This window comes from Dermacentor silvarum, chromosome 1, assembly GCF_013339745.2.
Source record: "Dermacentor silvarum isolate Dsil-2018 chromosome 1, BIME_Dsil_1.4, whole genome shotgun sequence".
Lineage (NCBI taxonomy): Eukaryota > Metazoa > Arthropoda > Arachnida > Ixodida > Ixodidae > Dermacentor > Dermacentor silvarum.
The window spans coordinates 350,950,280-350,969,914 of record NC_051154.1 but is presented as its reverse complement, the minus strand read 5'-3'; the positions used below and the strand labels follow the sequence as shown (position 1 = coordinate 350,969,914).

Genomic DNA, 19,635 nt, shown 5'->3' with positions numbered 1-19,635 from the left:
CATGTACTTAAATACAGGTGCAGGTTAGGTCTAACACCGGGTGGCCAAAAATTAATCCGGAGTCCCCCACTATGGCGTTTCTCATAGTTGCAGTGTTGCTTCGAGACTCAACACCACATCGATAATGTATTTCGTTTTCTCTTCTTGCCATGGGTCGCCCCGACTTGCCGATACCGAGGTAACCGCGGCGGAGTCCTAGCTGCGAGCCAAATTCGAAACAATGAGGAAGTGCAAATATAGGAGAGAAAATGAAATGTATCGTTAGTAAATACAGTGCATGAACAGATGCGCTCATTGCTGAGGGCTTTCTTAGCGCTCACCCTGTTCTTCGGTCCCTTTCATTGCCCCTTTCACCTTCGTTTTTTGCTCGTTCTGAGCTGCGCTACAAGCCTAAAAGGCTTTCTTTGTGTTCATTTATTCTTTAAGGTTATGCGCAGTGGTTTCCAAATCAGTGTGGAGCACCCCTTTAGAGAAGAAACAGCTGTTTAGGCAGTCGTGCGTGTGCGATACTTGCAATGTGGCAATAATGCGTACTTTCAACCTGTGTACCTCCCTCTATGCATCCGACCGTTGTTCGCTGCATTGTACTGCAGGAATTGATTGAGATGGAACAACTGTTGACCAAATGATGCCTCCCTCAAGCGCCAACGTTCTAACAGCGGAATTGTTTAAGCTCTTCGTTAGGCCGCGTAGTGCGAACAAAACACTGCGCCTGGCGATGACGTCACCACGCGTTGCCTAGCAACGCCGTGACGTCATCACTTGGCAAGATTACCATCCTCTCCCAGGTTACCCTCGCCACAGCTCGAGGCGTGGCCGACGTATCCGGCGTTCGTCGGCATGCCCCGGCTGCAGGCGGCGTCGAGATGCGACATGCTGCACTTCGCGCCGGCCTCGTTACCCAGATTGGACCGCATCCGCTTTTCGTCGAGCAAGATGGGCTGGGCCGGTATTTTGTAGCGATGCCTTTAAAGTAATAATGCCTTTTCGCGCTTATCGCGCTTTGTCAGTGGTCGGAGCGACGGTCCGCTCGCCTTGTCAACGTTGATATCATGAGCGGACCGTCGCTCTGACCACTGACAAAGCGCGATAAGCGCGAAAAGGCATTATTACTTTAAAGGCATCGCTACAAAATACGCCCTGGTGGATAGCCGTGGTTATGGAAGGTGCGAATACCGTCCCCCCGATAGTCCAGCGTGTGCGCCGCGCCGCGCCGCCTAGTCGCATGCGCATTTTATACGAAACTAGGAGTTTCAGGATGATACGAAACTGCGAACTCGCTGCACGTGCCGCCACCAGTATCCATCAGCCCATCTTTACTCTAAAAACAGTTGCACCCTTTGGGGTGCATTTTTGCCACACAACAATAATCGTCATCTGTCTTGCTTGCGTTTCCTATCTTGAAAACTCTGCACTTGCTACTTTCCTGTCGAGAACGCTGGTTCACGCTGATAACGCTCTTCTCGTTCGTGACCGAGAAGTGCCGGGCGCACAGCGTTAAAGAAAGGAAAGCCACGTAAGTCACATGACGATTATTGTTCTGTGGCAAAAATACGCCCCAAAGGGTGCAACTGATTTTAGAGTGTTGCTCGACGAGAAGCGAATGCGGTCCATTCTGGGTGACGAGGCCGGCGCGAAGTGCAGCATGTCGCATCTCGACGCCGGCTGCAGCCGGGGCATGCCGACGAACGCCGGATACGTCGGCCACGCCTCGCGCCGCACTACAGAGTGCTGCGCTTTCGCTGGCGTGGCGTATCCATGCCGAGCGCGCTCGCTCGTCATAGCTACGTCGGACTATAAAGTGGGCTTTTGAAGACTTCGCGCCGATCCCGAGTATGGTCACGATACTCGGGGTCGGCTAAGTTTGGCTATGAACCAGCCGAGCCGAACCAAGTTAAGCAAAGGAAAGCAAAGTTAAAGCTAGGGAAGAACCACCAGCTTCGCTGTTTGCCCAGCCTTCTCACCACTTAGTGTGAAGCTGCCCCTATTTTTTTTAAAAGTCGCCTCGTCGAAACGATGGCTTTTGATCGAGGCTTCTCTTGTCCTACCATTTTTAACCCCTTCAATCCTCCCATTTTGTGTGAGTCCTTTGTCATTATTTCCTGTTCGCACTCCAACTTCAAGTTATTACATGTCGGGCAAATCGCTATATTCAATGCTGTTGTGCTTTCCCTGCTGTTTCGTAAGTTCATTGATAATTCTAGTAATGGAAGGGCTACCCAAATAACACAGCTTTCTTCTTTTTTTTTTCACCGGAAACTAGCGTGGGTACCATTCCAGGAGCACTTATACACCTGCGGACACTCGCGTGTTTCCGCCCTGCATCAAACCTGAAAGTATGAATATTATTAAATATTCACATTTTGATAGGATAAACGCGTGTGCAAGAAGGCGGAGTACCTATTTGTAACAGCTACACCGTATTTGATTTCCACCATTTGCAGACGTCCTGTTAGACCACACCAGTCAAAACAGAGCAAACAATTTCTATGACAGCTCTCTACAGCCTTCACCCACGGCAGCTGATGGTAAGAGACGTTCTATTGACGCCAGCTACTGCGTGTCTAATCGACATGTTTTCGTTCTTGTTTTGTTTGTTCTTGCTGTTACCGCAAAACCAACTCAAAGCAATGATCTCATGCACCAACGCCTTTTGTAGGGCGCCGCAGAGATTATGTCTGCCGCAGGCTGCTCTGAACCAACTCATGCCTGTAAGCACCCGTTTATTTCCTATTTGATTTGAAAGCTTGTGCACTTACCGTAAACTTATATTGAGAGCCTTTTATAATATTTCAATATGCATAATTTGCCAACTGTGCTGAAGATATAAGCTTTTTGCGTTTTTATCGTGTTCACCTCTTTTCGCCTTTATATGAAACTCTCTTAACCTTGGGGAAACACGGGGAAAGCGGGAGATGGAAATTCAAGACGACGAGCAAAACGAGCACAAGGTGAAAGCAAGAGCCAACGTTTCGACAAGTCCACTTGTCGAAACGTTGGCCCTTGCTTTCACCTTGTGCTCGTTTTGCTCATGTCTTAACCATGATAAGAGCGCTCGCTTGACATCGGTTATTTTTGGGTAAATACTTCATTACCAGTCACAGCCACTGTGTAAGAGCAGGGGAATGTGCACAACACAAAATGGCGTAATAAGCATGGTATATGCTTATTACTATTTTTCTTGATGCAAATCTCCCATGGCGCTATACATAACCATTGGTCGAGCGATTTCAGTTCCAGTAGTACGTCATAATGCACTGCAATGTTACTCGCTGTTCGCTATTTTTTGGCAAAGCTTCCAGTATTGCTCACTTTCTTCTTCTCTCATTGTAACTTCTACGGGAATCTCCGCAACCCTCACCTCAGAATACACTTCACAGCTAATGAATCCTGAGTCTTCAAGGGAAAGTTTCACACTGCAGTAGGGGAAGGTCTCCCGCACCGCACAACTGGAGAAGTGCTTGGCTGTGATGCCATTATACTCGCATTTGAACTGTTCTTGAACGTACTACAAGTCTAGACTACGTCGCACGAATAAAGTAAAAGTTGAAGTACGTAAGAGACGGCGTCTGTTGGGCTCCGAACCGAAGCTTCGAAAGCTGAGACGAGTTCAAGTATGCGGCCGCATTACACACGATATGTACAATTCATTCGCGTGACAAAGAGTCCCTGTCGATAGGGCCACAGCTCCCATTTTCCGCTGCGATCGCGTCAAATCCTAGACATTACAGTTTCCGCAGTGCCGCGAGCGCAAACGAAAGCGGCTCGACGTTCCGCACGGTATATTTGCCGCTGGGGTCTGCTGGTTCCGTAGCGCAATGCAACCTACTTCACACCACCCACGCCAAAGATACGTCCTGGTTCCAATGGTTCCCTTTGGTCCATGAACTAATGTTCACTGCCGCTGATGCGCTACTACCAAGGTTGAAAATAGCTTTAGTACCGGCTCTTTTTATATTAACGTTTCTTTTTATACTTCCTATGGTGAAAAAGATCAACCATCGCCGTTGTGTGCTGAATAAGTATATTTATGGTACTTTCATTTGAATAAATATTATATACGGGGTGTGTCAGCGAACACTTTCAAAAATTCTTAAAGGTTGCCTCTGGCCGATAGTACAATCCTAGTTCATGAGCTGGTCTACTCGAAGAGGCGGACACTACTTTCACAAAAAAATTGAAATGCATAATCGAGTAATTAAGAAACAATTACTAATTGAGTTTTAACTAATTACCTTACGGCCCATGTTGCAATTTACAAATTGTAGCCGTGGTGTTCGCAAGGCGGATCCACTTGGAACGAATTCTCGGGATGACACCAGTTTGAAGATATTAATACCCGAACGTTGCGGAGAAATGTATTGGCGTTCCAGTTACTTGCTTAAGAAAACGTCGCTTTATGCATTGAAGCACAAAAGTAACTGGAACGTCAATGCATTTCTCCGCAAAGTTCGGGAATTAATATCTCGAAACTGCTGTTATCCTGAGAATTCATTCCCAGGGGATCCGCCTTGCGTTCGCAATGCACCATGGCTAGAATTTGTAAATTGCAATATGGGCCATCAAGCAATTATTTAAAAAACTGAATTCGTGAATTTTTTATTAGTCGATTATGCATTTCAATTTCTTGTGCAAGTAATGTCCGCCTCTTCGAGTAGACCTGTTCATTAATCACAAATGTGCTATCAGCCACAGGCAACCTTTAAAAATTTTTGAAAAATGTCCGCTGAAACACCCTGTATAAAGGTAGCGAGGTGAACAAGATTCAGAACTACAGGCCGTAGCACTGGTGACATTTATTCGGGAAAATATCGAGTGAACCTTTCGTTCAGACGTGTTTCTTACTTTGCATGATTGCGCCGATTTGTCCTTGTTCCCGACGTTCACAGTGCTTAAATGAAGCCATTACAGGCGGAGTCAGGGTTATGCTTTGGTGCCTGTACTAAGCGAGAGAGAGAGAGAAAAAGAAAAGGAAAGGCAGGGATTATCTTAATGGAGCATCTGGTTTGCTACCATGCAATGAAGAAAGTGCCCGTTCAAGTCACTCCCTGTTCTTGGAGAAAATGAATAGACAGGGTGTTTCATTTTAGCTGCACTAATTTTTTTTTAAATTGCCTGTTGCAGATAGCACAATTATAATCCTTGATCTAAACTACTCGATGAGGCGGCCATTATTTCTACGAGAAATCAAAACGTCTCATTGAATAATTAACATAATTACGCTAATTAACCTTTTAAATAATTGTTTTACGGCACATCTCTCAATCTACGAATTATAGTCACTGAGTCCGCAAGGCGTATCCACTTGGAACAGATTCTCAGGACTGAACCAGTTTCGAGATATTAATTTTCAAAGTGTCCGACAAAATGCATGGGCGTTCCAGTTAACTTTGTGCTTCAATGCATAAAACAGCGTTTTTCTTAAAATGTTAACTGGAACGCCCATACAATTCGTCGGGCACGTTAAAAATTATATCTCGAACCTTGTTCAGTCCTGAGAACTCGTTCCAAGTGCATACGCCTTGCGAACTCAGCGGCTATAATTCGTAGATTGAAAGATGTGCCGTAAAAACTAATTAAAAAGTTAATTAGCGTAATTGTAGTAAATATTCAATTAGGCGTTTTGATTTCTCACGGAAGTAATGGCCGCCTCACCGAGTAGTTTAGATCAAGGATTATAATTGTGCTATCTGCCACAGGCAATTTTGAAAAATTTCGTGCAGCTAAAATGAAACACCCTGTATAGAACCACTGATGCATGTTCGGTTAGCGTATTGCTATTGTTAGATTTTTCACTATCTAACGGTCCTCGTGAAACCGGAACGATCGAGTCTTACACAATGAGTGTAATCTTGGTTGCTTTTTTTTAAAACACTTGATGAATTGGCGAAGTTTTCCTTTTGCAAGATATTATTGATTTTTCGCACACGGGATACTCCGTGATAACCCAAGGCGACTGCCTTCCGTCGAAGTAGGCGCAGTTATCGCGTAACTCAGATGTACCCCCTCTTCGTATTCTTGGAAGCGGAAAACATAAATAATATATACGCAATCTTTCAGTGATGCAACCCGTACACTCTGTCCGTGATTGGATCAGGACACGACCGTTTGGCAGCTTGAGGCGGATCCGCCTGCAAAGGTCGCAGCGGGAGAACATCCTCATTTACTCTTCGAGCGCTGCTCGAGAGGCCGACATCCTTGACGGCGTCGTGAAGAAAACGCGGCCGGACTGATCGGCGACACTTCAAGTGAGCATCTCTCTCGTATTCTCGGGCTTTATGCGCGACAGCAGAAGTGGAACACTCGTGCTCATTTTGTTCTAATTGCGTAACTTTTGAGCATTATTATTCAGAAAATTCTGGCTTCGAGTATAAAAACAAATACCGAATATTTCCTTTAAAAGAAAACATGGTCCTGCAGTGAGAGTATGCCGCGTGTCCCAGCTAACGTTAGCCAAGCTGTTCAAAAAAAAAGATACAAAAATCATGGTGCTAGATGCTATTATCAGACCCATGGTCTTCGGTTGCGAGAGGTCCTGACGACCAAACACCGTAGTTGCTAAAATCGTATCTTTCACCGTGTTATTTAAATATTTTTTTCTTTGAACAGGTTTGCTAGCCTTACCTGGGGCACGTTATAAATGGAAGATTATCAAAGAATATTGTCCCCTAATTTCATGTGCAAAACTTACAGGCTTCCTGAAGAATAAATATCCTTCATCGGGTCTCTAACTGTGGTGTCGTCCACAGTATAGCATACGTCGCGATTTCAGTAAGAAGTGAGAGCGTAAAACAATCTAACCGCATTTCATCTCAATCTTTCGGGCAGCCAGCGTATGCTGACACTTCGAAATTAAAATTGTGCACGACCCGCTGCGATATAGCTTAGTCGCTATGGAGTGCAGCTGCTGAACGCGAGGTCGCGGATTCGACCTCCGCCACGGCGGTCGCATTCCGATGGGGGCGAAATGCAAAGAGGCTTGTGTACTTGGACTTAGGTTCACGATAAGGAGCCCCAGGTGGTCAAAATTCATCCGGAGTCCCCCACTACACCTTCGCTCACACTCAGATCGCGGTCGTGGCTCGTGAAACCCAAGATTTTTTTTCAGTTGCGAACGTTACACTTAAACATGAATTGAAATTACCAGTGATGCGTTTCTGCGAGTATAAAAATCTGCAGCCTCCATCCTCGCCTGAGTGGTGAAAATGCAACTATGATGGAATACTTTATCAGAAGCACTGCATTACAATGTGACTTCCGCAATATTGAACCCCGCGAGCAACCGTATGCAATCGAAAGCAGTTAACTTTAGTTATAATATTTAATTCGAGGGTTGGTGACATGGTATGTATATCAGAGTATTCCCTGATAATGGTCAGACCTCGGCCGAAACGTCGTGGAAAAAAATGAAGGTTTTTGCACGTTCGTCTATTCTTTTCGTGGGTGGGCTTATAAGCTACTGACCGGCTACTGAAAGCAGCCGGTCAGTAGCTTACAGAAGCAGCAGGGAGGGTTGCCGCGTGTAGCCCGCTCCTGGAGCACGCGACAGCACTCCCTGAAACGCTGCAAGCAGGCGGCGACACAAGTTCAAGCTTGCGGTGTCGCGGCAGCAGCTCGCATCCCCATAAGCGAAGGTACATTTGCACTTTATTCTTAAAAAAAAAAAAAAAAAAAAAAACAGGCAATTAACTGAGGCAAGTGCTGCACTGAAAGACGTGGACTCCAAAATTCGATCCTTCTGCAAAACTTGAGCAAGAACAGTGCAGCGGTAAGCGCAAAATTTTTTTTTCGAATACGCTAAGAGAAATATGCAGAACCCTGTATACTGGCAGAGCGGTGAGCTCCGAAGACCGCTTGCGCTTTGTTCCCCGTCGAGGGCACTGGTTCTAGACAACTTGCTTTTGAGCATGCATTGCCAGGTGGGCTGGTTACTACTTGTGCTGCATCTCGTTATGCGATTGACTTTCTTTTATTGCGACAGCAATTATATGAACACTCCAAGCGCATTTCTGCCGTCGCCTAGATGTCCCGCTTAAAGTCCAAACACGATAACATCGTCGCCGCGCGCCGCACGCTGTATGTGCGAGTGTCAGCCTGCGAGGGTCAGCCGATGATCGCGGCTTAATCTCGCGCGCGCAAGAGAGAAAGGCGGGGCCAAAGCGCGCTTCTTCTGTCGGAGCGAGACACGGGAAGGGGGCGTTCTATTCCCGCGGCGGCTGCTGCTTACGGGGCGGCAGCGCGTGCGCCGTATCTTGACAGCGATCGGCGACGTGGAGAAAGTTCGCGCCCACGCAGGCCTCATCTTCAAGGCGACATGCCATGTGCACAAAGTACAAGTTGTGCCGGTAGCTTCGTATGCGCTGTGCTTTCAATGTTCAGTTTGCGTTGAAGCGAGAGGCAGCACAAATGTCAATTCCCTTACTGTTGCTGCCGCGCTTCCACACTCCAGCGTTTTGACAGCGAGTTTCCGCGGTAATCGAGCGAGATGTGCGCATGTTTAACTGTGCGCGCGTGGCACTGTGCTTATTAATTTAGTTAGTAAGCGAATGTTTACAAGTTTATACGCGGCCGATAAAACTAATATCCTTACTTCGTATAGCTGTCTACTAATTTGCTATCGCAATCGATGCTTTGCCTTTCGGGCGAAACTGCGACTTCTTTATCAACAATATCATTCCACGTCGGGCGAGCCTCAGCAGTCGCAAAGCTGCAAAGCCAAGGTGTTGACTCATCGCATGGCGTCACCTATCGCTCCCCGCTTGCACAGGCAGCATGTCATCGCTTGCTGAGAAAGCAATTGTCTAGACCCAGTGACTCCACCAGACAACGCAAACGCGCGCTGCCGTATACCGTTTCCAGGCTCTAGACAAGGGTACTGGGGGCAATACAAGAGAGAGAGAAAAAAAAAGAAAAGAATGATTCCAGGGCACTTTCTCGGTGTGAATCTGGTGTAGCACCCGCCACGTTGCGTCAGTGGCTATGGCTTTCCACTGCTGAGCACCAGGGCGCGCGTTCTATTCTCGGAGGGGGCGGCCGCACCCTGATGAGACGGAGTGCAAAGACGTTCCCCGTGCGGCAGCGCTTTGGGTGCAGGTTAAAGAACCACAGGTGGTCAATATAATAACGGCGCTGTCTACTACTATATACGACGCCTCTTATAGCCACTGAGGCGTGAAACGTCGTCGACGAAGACGTGTTGCAACTGCGAGTGAGAAAGTTTTTTTTCCAGTGACTGAAACAAACTTGACGGTGTTATCCAGATAATATGCAAGTCAGAAAATTACCTCTGAAGGATTGATATGTTTTCATTTTAGAATTAGTTCGTGATTAAGTTCGTGATTAAATTTTCTACCAAACGCTATACTAAAACCAAGGAAGAGAGCCTGTCAATTTCAGCGCTAACGTCTAAAGTTTTTTTTTTCAAAATTTATTGTTTGATTACTAATCGTGTCACTGTAGAATGGTTTCTACTAAATCAATTTGAGATGCGTTTAGAGTGAAAGTTTTATAGGAATTATTCAATGGATATCTCATTATGTGTTCATATGTATACCTAACAGCACGACAAATTTATTAATAGAGATCGACAAAATAATAATTGATCTCTTTTTCTGTGAACGGGAACACCTCGTGCTATTTTATGGCACTTTAGCAATAACAAGGGAGCTCTAAACAGCATGACCAGAAATTCGCAAATAACGTTCTCAGGCATAGCGCATTAGAAACATTTCCGGGCCACCAGGTATCTTTGTTTTTACATTTTGACGCATACACAACGCCATGATAACAAAATTCACATCGTGCTATAGTGAAATTATGTAGAAATAAAGGCGCCACCTGAACTGTGCGTCTATAAGTATGATCGCTGAAGGGTACAATGACGTTCAAGTCAGTAACAGTGGTTATAGGAACCAAGATTTCTGTCACAGGTGTCTTGCTGTATCGCTTAGGGACCCCAGTACGTACTCAGCGCGCATCCTTCGTAAAGTTCGACAACATCGTGGCAAAGTAGTAATTTTTCGAACTCACACAATCCACATATCATTTTGTTTGTTTTGTAGTACTCATAAGTAGCACCTGTGGATGCTTTCTTTGTATATTTTGCGTTTTAGTTCAATAATGTTACGCGACATCCACTGTGTGCGTTGGTTGATTTTTGTTCTCGTCATGGTTAGGCACACAGCGTTGGGCATGTTTCTGTAAACAGTGTACAGAGTGAACACACATCATCGTTATCACTGAAGCTAGTAGTACAAGTTTTCATGTATACCTTCACACTGTCACCATCAACTCTGAAGTAACCTCTGATTGCACCAGGTTTTATCATTTTTAGCGAACCTAGTCCTAACATTGGAGACGACACAGTTACAAGACCTGATACAGCGTCTTCAACTGATACGATGGACTCAAAAAAGGGGCGTTTTAAAAACACAAGATCTGATATAACAGACTGCTAACATTGTACGCGAGGGGGCTCATTAACCGGTTGGATCATGCGTCAGCATAGCATCAGAAATAATGTTAGCCCTTATCTCAACATTATAGAGTTTTAGAATAGCGTTTAAAAGCAACCCTTACCACATTACGTACGCGTAAAGAAATAACGTTGTCCTCACTGAGCATGCTTCGTACGTTATTGCGTTTCTGTAGTTTCCGTGTGCTACGATAGCGTCCGTTAATTTCAAGGGAAATGAAGCGCAGTTGAGGATGGCAGAAAATTAGGTGGCGTGATGAAGTAAGGAAATTTGCAGGCGGAAGTTGGAATCAGCTAGCGCGAGACAGGGGTAATTGCAGATCGCTGGGAGAGGCTTTCGTGCTGCAGTGGACGTAAAAGTATGCTGCTGCTGCTGCTGCTGCTGATGATGATGATGATGTCGACCTATTTAAATGAGCTTTATTTTCCTCAAAACTCATCTGGAACGTTAGTTATGAGCGCATGCGCGTCCAGTTTCTGTGATCGTTCGGCGATTCCAGTGTCCGTAGGCTTAACGAGACGCGGCCGCATGGTGGATGGAAAAAAACTTAGGAGGGGCCCTGACGTCACTCTTTGTGAAGCCAAGTGACGCCTGACGTTGGCGTTACTCCGCCATCTTGTCGTGGCATATTCTCCTTTCCTGTTTACATTTCTCGCCAAACCACGCCGCGCTGCGCGCAACCGGGCTGCTCGGGCGCATCTGCTCCGCAGCGATCATAAACCGAAAGATGTAATCGCGATGTGTCATCGCATTACCGTTGTCGACGTCATGTTGAAAGAAGTTCATAATGAACTTCGCAAATTCGACCGTGTGGTCGAATTCGCTGCTTTTACCGGCTTTTATGAAAATAAAGATGCTTTATCAGCCCAGCCAACCGAACTGTTCTCACCAACAGTTTAGTTTTGTGCAGTACTAATCTTATTCAGTTTCAAAAAGATTAATTTGACCTGTGTGCTTCCGTGAGTGGTGTGCCGTTGCATGAATGCAGCGCTTTGAGCGCTACTGTAAACGTCAACGTGCACATCTAGGTCATGAAACACTACAGGTGGGTAAGCAGGCATTGAGAATGCCGATGTCGAGGGCAGCAAAATGAAGCCCATATTCGGCGTAAAACTCCACCGGCACACCTGTGCAGGTGTATGACTCTCGAAAGCGCTCTCCTCAAACGAGGTCGTGCTGTCGCGAGTACTGCGAGAAACAAGTAACAGTTGAGAAACATGTGTTTTAATATATACAAAAGCAAGTTGTTACTGAACAGAAAGTTCTAAAGCCAGGATTATGCATTCTTGCATAACGTTCTACTTTATCATCGTTACTTATTATCGCCCTCTCTCAAAAGCAGGAATACTGCACGACTGTCATTGACCTGCAAGGCGTTCATTGTACAGATTCTGAAACACAGTGGTTTCGGTATACAATGGCACGTTAGTATGATTCCGCCGAAGAAGGCAAAATTTCCCGCAAATATTCCTTAGTCCGTGGTCATTGCCGTGGCGCGGTACATTGCGTACAGCGTTGCATGCGCATTCATCTCACGCGTTTGAGTTCCTTCAGTCCCACCTAGCCACAGCAACATCCGGGAGAGCACGGTCCAGATAAAACAGCGAAAAAAAAAAGCACAGAGACTAACGCAAACCTGCCCACACGACGCCTTTGCCATGGTACGAAACCTACGGTGCAACAGGTGTGAGCGCACATACCATAAAAAAGCCGCCATTGTGCCACGCCAACATGGCCGCTACAGCGCAAAAATCGTGAAAAAATAAAGAAAGATGCTATTACTACGTCACCATGACTACGTCACTTCTTCCACACTTTTCTCCTAGCGCACGGAGGGGGTAGGGACTCTGCTCAGTTTTTTCCTTCCTCCATGCGTGGCCGCATAGAAACGACAGTATGGTTGCTAATAGATGGTCTTTGCTTGGATACGTTTGGCACAAGGCACGAGACGGCACCCTGTTTTCTAACGTCTTCCTTACGCTATAGGGTGGCTAGAACTTTACGCTTGCCTTCCCGTACGTTCAACTAAACGGGCTTGAAAGGACGTGCACCGTAACGTCCTGCAAAGGTCCTCGCGATGAACGTATGTAATGCGACAAACGCTTTTCAAAAATTGTCTATTATTGCTTGTATGACGTGTTCCCAGTTAGTGCAAGGCAAATGCAGACCGCTGATCAAATAAATCAGCAGCCCCTTCCCTGTCGAGGAAATGGGGGTAAGCGAAGCTTGTCGTGTGTTTCTTCGGTGTTCCTCGGAACGAATTGCACTGACGAGTACCACGTTGTGCTCGAAGCACAACCGGTCACACGCACTGCAGCTGGCTCCGAAGTTCCGGTTGAGAAATTCGCGTTGAAATCTGGCCGTCGTACCAGGGAAGCTGGCGCTAGCGTTGCCGACGCGTGCACCACCGTTGTCAGGTTCCTGGAGGGCAAGACAACGCTGACGTTTGGCCTCAGCATCGCGCTCCCGCAACTCGGGGTGGGCGGCTCGTCGCTGACGTTTGGCCTCAACATCGCGCTCCCTCAACTTGGGGTCCACGGCTATTCGCTGACGTTTCGCCTGGGCTTCGGAAGCACTCACGCTAGAATTGGCACGTCGACGACGATCCCTTTCCCGAGCGAGTTCGCGGCGCCGTTGCTCAGATGCAGCCTGCTCCTCGGCGGAACGTACCGCGCGGGACCTTCCCATCCGCCGCCGAAACTGATCTGAGGCGAGGAAAGCCCAGCGGAGCGCGCGTCAACCCCCTTTCCTTCTCTTTCCCTCCTTGCGACACACCAAACGATCTTGATTGGCCGCGCGTGTCACGTGATCCGGAGCCGGCGCAGCTGGAACAGCTGCTCTACTGTGGGAGCAGCCGGGTTTTTGCGTGACCACAACGCCACCGAAACTTGTGAGCCAATATAAGCTTCGCTTGAAAAAGGTATCTTAGTTTGAAAAATGGTCATGGATGTTGTAGTTCGAGCAAGTAATTTGGTGTGGCATCAGGCCCTCCCAATAATTTGCCGCATTCGTGCGCAACGCGAATGAACGGCTTCAGCCCGATGATCTGGCACACAAAGTTCTCAATGTCGACAATATGTCGCGAATGAGCGCTGCTTCTACATATTTTTTTAGAGTAGGACTTTGTGAACCCACCTCTGTAATTTATATCATTTGCGGAATATACTGCGTTGTGGGAAAAACTACAGCTAGTTAGTCATCTTATTATTGAACATTTTTGTAATGGCAGCAACGTGTGATTCATGAATCAACTGGATTTTTAGCATTTATGTCTCAAGAGGAAGCTTTAGCTCCAGGCGGACTCCGATGCCGCCTATTCAAATAAATGTAAAACGCAGAAACGCTTTTCTGGGATAACCACGGGGCAGATTTTAATGAAATTTGTTGCATTTGAAACATAAAGTTAAAGTCTAGTGACTGTTGGAAGCGGAAGTTCGATTTAAGGCTTGAATTTTTGAAAATGAAATTTGAAAGATTGGTAAGTTTGGAAAAAATAGAAGCACGAAGTTAAAGAATTCGTAGCTCTGCACCAAGAACAGATATCACTGTTCTGTAAACTGCATCCGTTAGAGCATCCAAAGCGGACAAATTTTTTTTGTCAATTTATACCTTACGTGAATTCGTTACGTTGAGTACAAGGGTTCTGCAAAAGCTGTATTTCCATATTACAAATTTGTTTGAGATTCATGTGTAATATATGAATTTTGTCCTCTTTAGATGTACTAGTTGCTGCAATTCACAGGATTGTGAGAACGTTTTTCATCGCTTCAGTTATAAACATGATAGTTTCATATTCTTGAAATTTGCGATATTTGGCAATTTTTATGTAAAAAATTATGACCTAAATAAAAAATTTGCAACCAACAGTCACTAGATCTTAGCTTTTTCTTTTATATGCAACAAAGGTGATCGAATTTGGTGCTGTGTTTGGCGAGGAAAACGATTTCTCCATTCCCATGAATTTAGATAGGAACCCCCGAGTTAAAGCTTCCTCTCAATAAACACATTGCAAGCATTAAAGCTAACCACATGCTGAAAGGTGTTTTTTGTGAAGTGGTTGTTTACTGATAGGCGGGACAGACTCTTTTTAAGCATGGAAAATAAATTAAATTCTGGTGTGGTAAGTGCCAAAATCAGGATATGATTATGAGGCACGCCGTAGCGGGGGAACTTGGGAATTATTTTGACCACCAGGCGGATCTTTAACGTGCCCCCAATGCACGGCGCACTGGCGCATTTGCATTTCGCCCCCAATTGAAATGCCGCCACCGCCGCCGGGATTTGATCCCACGCCCTCGGCGTTAGCAGGCAACGCCAAAACATACACCACCTCGGCGGCTAAGAATGGAAATTCTGCATTGGTACAGCGAACACTGACGATTCTCGTCAATGCTCTGCGTACTGCGCGCTCTGCGTTTGCGCGTGAACGTCGTGTCGTCGGTCGGTATATGGCTTTTCGGCGCCGTTCTTATTTACAGACACTTTATCATTTTCGTCGTTTATGATTTATAATTTATATCTACGTTCCAAATATAAGCTACTTTATCGGTGTATAATTCATCCAAAGCTAAACAAACATTGTGGCATTTAATACGGCTTTACTTTGCTCTCATGTACCCACAGAGTCCTCGTAACACCATGAACTTTCTGAGAAAAGCCCAGACCCGTTGATATACTACGGTTTTTCCCTGCTTGTAGCATTTTTGTTATACCAGAGGTTCTTTTTTAGACTACAGATTTTCAAAAAATTTCATGTGGAATATAGCACAATTCTAGTCCCTGAACTGGTTACAAGAGGAGGACATTACATGTACAATGAATAGAAACATAGAATGGTTATTAATGAAAGTTGACTAATAAGTTGTATAATTAATTATTTTCGGTACGTATTGCAATTTACGAATTGTAGCCGTTGTGTTGGCAATGCATGCCCAGCTTAGAACGAATTGCAAGGGTGGAACCGGTTGCGAGATACGCGCCGTCAAACTTTTGGTTAAAATTCATTTATTCTTTATTTTTTTATTCAAACAAAACTCGCAGCGCCATTGGCATTATTGCGAGGGGCATAATACAGAGAAAAACAAATCAACAGAGTTTTGGCTCACAACCTCAGCCGGTAACAAATTCCACTCCGATATGGTCCTCGGAAAGAAAGAAAACTTAAAAAGGTTAGTCCTGGGGGCATATTCCCGAACTTTGAACACATGGTCTCTTCGGGTCGATAAGTAATATGGAGGACGCAGATATGATGAGGCCTTGATTCCAGTTTGATTATGATATATAGTGTAAAAAAGCTTGAGACGAAGATTCTTGCGGCGTTCGCTTAGAGGAGTCCATCCTAGATTTCTTTTTAATTCCGTTGCACTATCAAACCGATTGTACCGCCCCAGGACATACCTTGCAGCGCTAGGAATGGGACGGATCCCACACAGGGCAGGCGTACTCAAGTAATGGCCTTACGTAGGCTTTGTATGCAGCCTCTTTGACGTGACTTCCCACGTGCTTGAGATTCCTTCGAAGGAAACCAAGTGAAGCTCCGGCCTTGCGCACAATGCAGTCAATGTGCTCGGACCATGATCCATCCTCAGATTAAGTTTCTCCGAGATACTTATACGAAGATTCCTGGCGAACAACTTGATTATCTAGATAGTAGCGATACCGCAGTTTATTAACTTTTTTTGTGAAGCTCACATGCACGCATTTATTAATGTTCAAATTCATTCTGTTTAAACTGCACCACATTTTGATACGATGTAGATCTTCCTGCAGCTGTATGCAATCCGCCCCACTTTCCACATTACAGTACAGTGCACAATCATCAGCGAACAGACGTACAGTGGACTTGATTTCATTAGAAATATCATTAATAAAAATAAGGAAGAGCAGAGGTCCGAGTACGGAACCCTGTGGAACCCCAGACGTTACATCAACACACGGAGAACATTTACCATTCAGAACAACTTGCTGTTTCCGTGATGTTAAATAGTCCATTATCCATTTTTTAACAGAGTTATCAATATTAATGTAAACAAGTTTCTGTATTAATAGCTGATGCGAGACAGTGTCAAAGGCCTTCTGAAAATCTAAAAATAAACAATCAATCTGTCCTCTACAATCGAGACTGGAGGCTATATCGTGGTAAAATTCGAGTAGCTGAGTTGTGCAAGAAAAACCTTTTCGAAATCCGTGCTGTTGAGTATTTAGAAATCCTATTGACGTAATGTGCTTAATTAAGGCCGTATAAATAATGTGCTCGAAAGTCTTACAACACTGTGGGGTGAGAGATATAGGTCTATAATTACACACGTCTGCTTTGCTACCTTTTTTAAAAATTGGTACTACGTGCGCTAGCTTCCAGTCGTCAGGTAACTGGCCTTCACTGAGAGACTTGTTGAATATTACAAAAAGGTATTTAGCTATCTCTCGAGAGCAGTTTTTCAAAATTCTAGGAGATATACCATCCGGTCCTGTAGCTTTACATTCTTCTATGTTATCAAGAAGCTTTATTATACCTTCCATGGAAATTAATATAGGCTCCATTGCTGCGTATTTCTCTCACGATGGTCGAAGCGAAATCGGAGGCTCCGCAGTGAATACAGATTTGAAGAAATCATTAAATACGGCAGCTTTTTCTACGTCATCGGTAATTATCCTACCATTATGTTTTAAATCTGGAAGCCCAGAACACTCCGCACTGCACCTCCTAAAGAACTTCCAAAACTTCTTCTTATTATTATTATTGAAATCAGTGGCTAAGCTTTGAAAATAACGGTCTTTACACTCCGCTAATTTAGTTTTATACAGTGCCGTCAGATTCCGTAATTTGTTTAGAGAGGATAACGTTTTCCTTTTGCAATGTTCTGAATACGCTCTCTTGCGTCGTCGGACCAGTCGAATTAGGTCGCCATTGATGCATGGCTTTCCCTTTCGCTTTACTTTGTTACTTCGAACACAAGGGACGTAACTTTGGGTGAGTGAGAGTATACGATTCTTAAAGATCAACCATAGCTCATTAGTATTTAGGGAATCAGCTAAACACTCGAACGATAAATAGTGGTCGTTCAACTGTTTTGAAATTTCAGTGTAGTTTGCTTTGTGGTAAAGGTAAATTGTACGGGACTCACTAATTTTGGGGGGCGGAGAAGCAATAGCCAATCTAGCAACAACAACGTCATGGTCACTTATACCAGGAATAACACTCACGTTTGACAAAAAATCCGGGACATTGCAAAACAACAAGTCAAGAAGATTGGGGCCCCTTGTTGGCTGAGAAACATGCTGATAAAAACCAAGAGAATCTGACAATGTTTTCAATTGACCATGGGCTCCGATATTAGAGTTCAACACACAATGACCTTTATTCCACGTGACACCAGGAAGGTTAAAATCACCACCTAGTATAATGCACTCATTAGAAAATGTTCGTGCAATTTTACGCAGCTGGTTTAATATGTTAGGGTCAGAAGCAGGCGGGCGATAGAACGCTCCTACAACAAACTTTATGCCATCGTTTTGTGTAATTCGACACCAAACGGACTCTGTAGGGTTCTGGTCAACGCGAAGCGCGCAACTTTGAAGCGATGCCTTTACGAGCACAAAAACACCACCGCCATGCGAAGATCTGTCCTTGCGATATGCGGTGAAATCGCTGGGAAAGACCTCGTGGTCAGCTACCGTAGGATCAAGCAAAGATTCAGTGCCAATAATAATATCAGCACCTACGCTGTTTATCAACCCTTCTAGTTCACCGACCTTATTTTTTACACTTCGGCAGTTGGTTACCAACAGGACAAGATTACGTGGCTGCTTCACAATGCGATTGCGTCACTTTCGCCTGCTGTATCGCACTATCTCATGTGCTTCAGAGTTCCATGTAAACGTTGCACCATCAATAATCAGCCCGTCATGAATAAGCGTAACAGAGTGCCCGCCTTGTTCTCTTTTTGCTTTGGCGTATTCCCATAGATGCTTTCTTTTTAAGCGTACTTCATGAGAATAATCATTATTGAGAGACAGGCCGGTGTCTTTTAGTTTATGCGCATGTTTGAAAAGTTCGTTTTTTACATTATAATCATAGAGCAGTAAGATAACTGGTCGTTTACCGGTTTGCTTTTTAGTACCGACTCGATGAATTCTTTCTACGCAAGCTACCTTCACGCCCATCTTACTAGAGAACACATCGTCGATCACCTGCTTTCTTAGCGACGCTGGCGTTTCTTCATCTGTTTCCTTCAGCCCATAGATAACTAGATTATTTCGCCGGCTGCGATTTTCCAGGTCGTCAATTTTAGAGTGTAATGCTGCAAAATCTTGGGACATTTGCTTAACCGCCTTTTCACAGTGGTCAAATTGCGCACTATATGACGAAATACGCTTCAGTTCGCTTTCAAGGGAATTCAGACGCGAGTCTGTTCGGGCAATGTAGTTGTCAAGCTTTACAGAGACTGCGCCTATCTTTTTCGAGAATTCCTTTTTGGCCACTAATGAGCATATTGAGAAGTTGATCGTCAGGACCAGGATTCAATTCCACATCACCGCTGAGTAATAGCACAAGCATACATAAGCTATCGAAACAGTCGGCAATGCACACACAAAGAGCACTTGGGCAAGGCAGCACCACCAGGCACCTATAACTCGTTTTGTATTTAGAATAAGAAGGATATGCACCAACCTGCAGTACAAACAGGAGCGGATTTAGCTGTGGCCGCATGCTGACGGTGCCACCTTGCCCAATGACGAAAGGAAAGATGGGGGCGTGACACAGAGGCTTCGCTGACGTTGACGATGTGGCTGCCGTTGGACCCATGACAATACTCGAAAAAAGGCCGCAGCAGGGATAGTCCGGTGGCACTTCGGTGAAGTTCAGGGCAGAAAAGCCTCTATTGAAGTCTGCAGCGGTGAGCGTGGTCAGGGGAGGCCCAGCAACTGTTTCATCTCGTGCACATGCGCTGAACGATAGGACCTGCAGTACTGTTGTACCACTTACATTTTAAGTAAAACGCTATTCTATCTCAAATACTAAAATAATTTCTGGGGTTTTACGTGCCAACACCACGATATGATTATGAGGCACGCGTAGTGGGGGACTTCGGTTTAATTTTGACCACCCTGGGTTCTTTAACGTACGCCCAATGCATGGTTCACGGGTGTTTTTTGGATT

At 45.2% G+C, this 19,635-nt stretch overlaps 1 protein-coding gene across 1 annotated transcript in view; it reads left to right on the top strand.

The window, feature by feature from the left end:
• The first annotated feature begins 6,124 nt into the window (after positions 1–6,124).
• The window catches only part of LOC119437416 (solute carrier family 22 member 6-A), a 58,428-nt gene continuing 44,917 nt past the window's right edge, over positions 6,125–19,635 (top strand). Inside the window, exon 1 of the mRNA XM_049660516.1 lies at positions 6,125–6,248. The gene's annotated coding sequence lies outside the window, so the exon portion shown is untranslated. The remainder of the gene's footprint in view (positions 6,249–19,635) is intronic.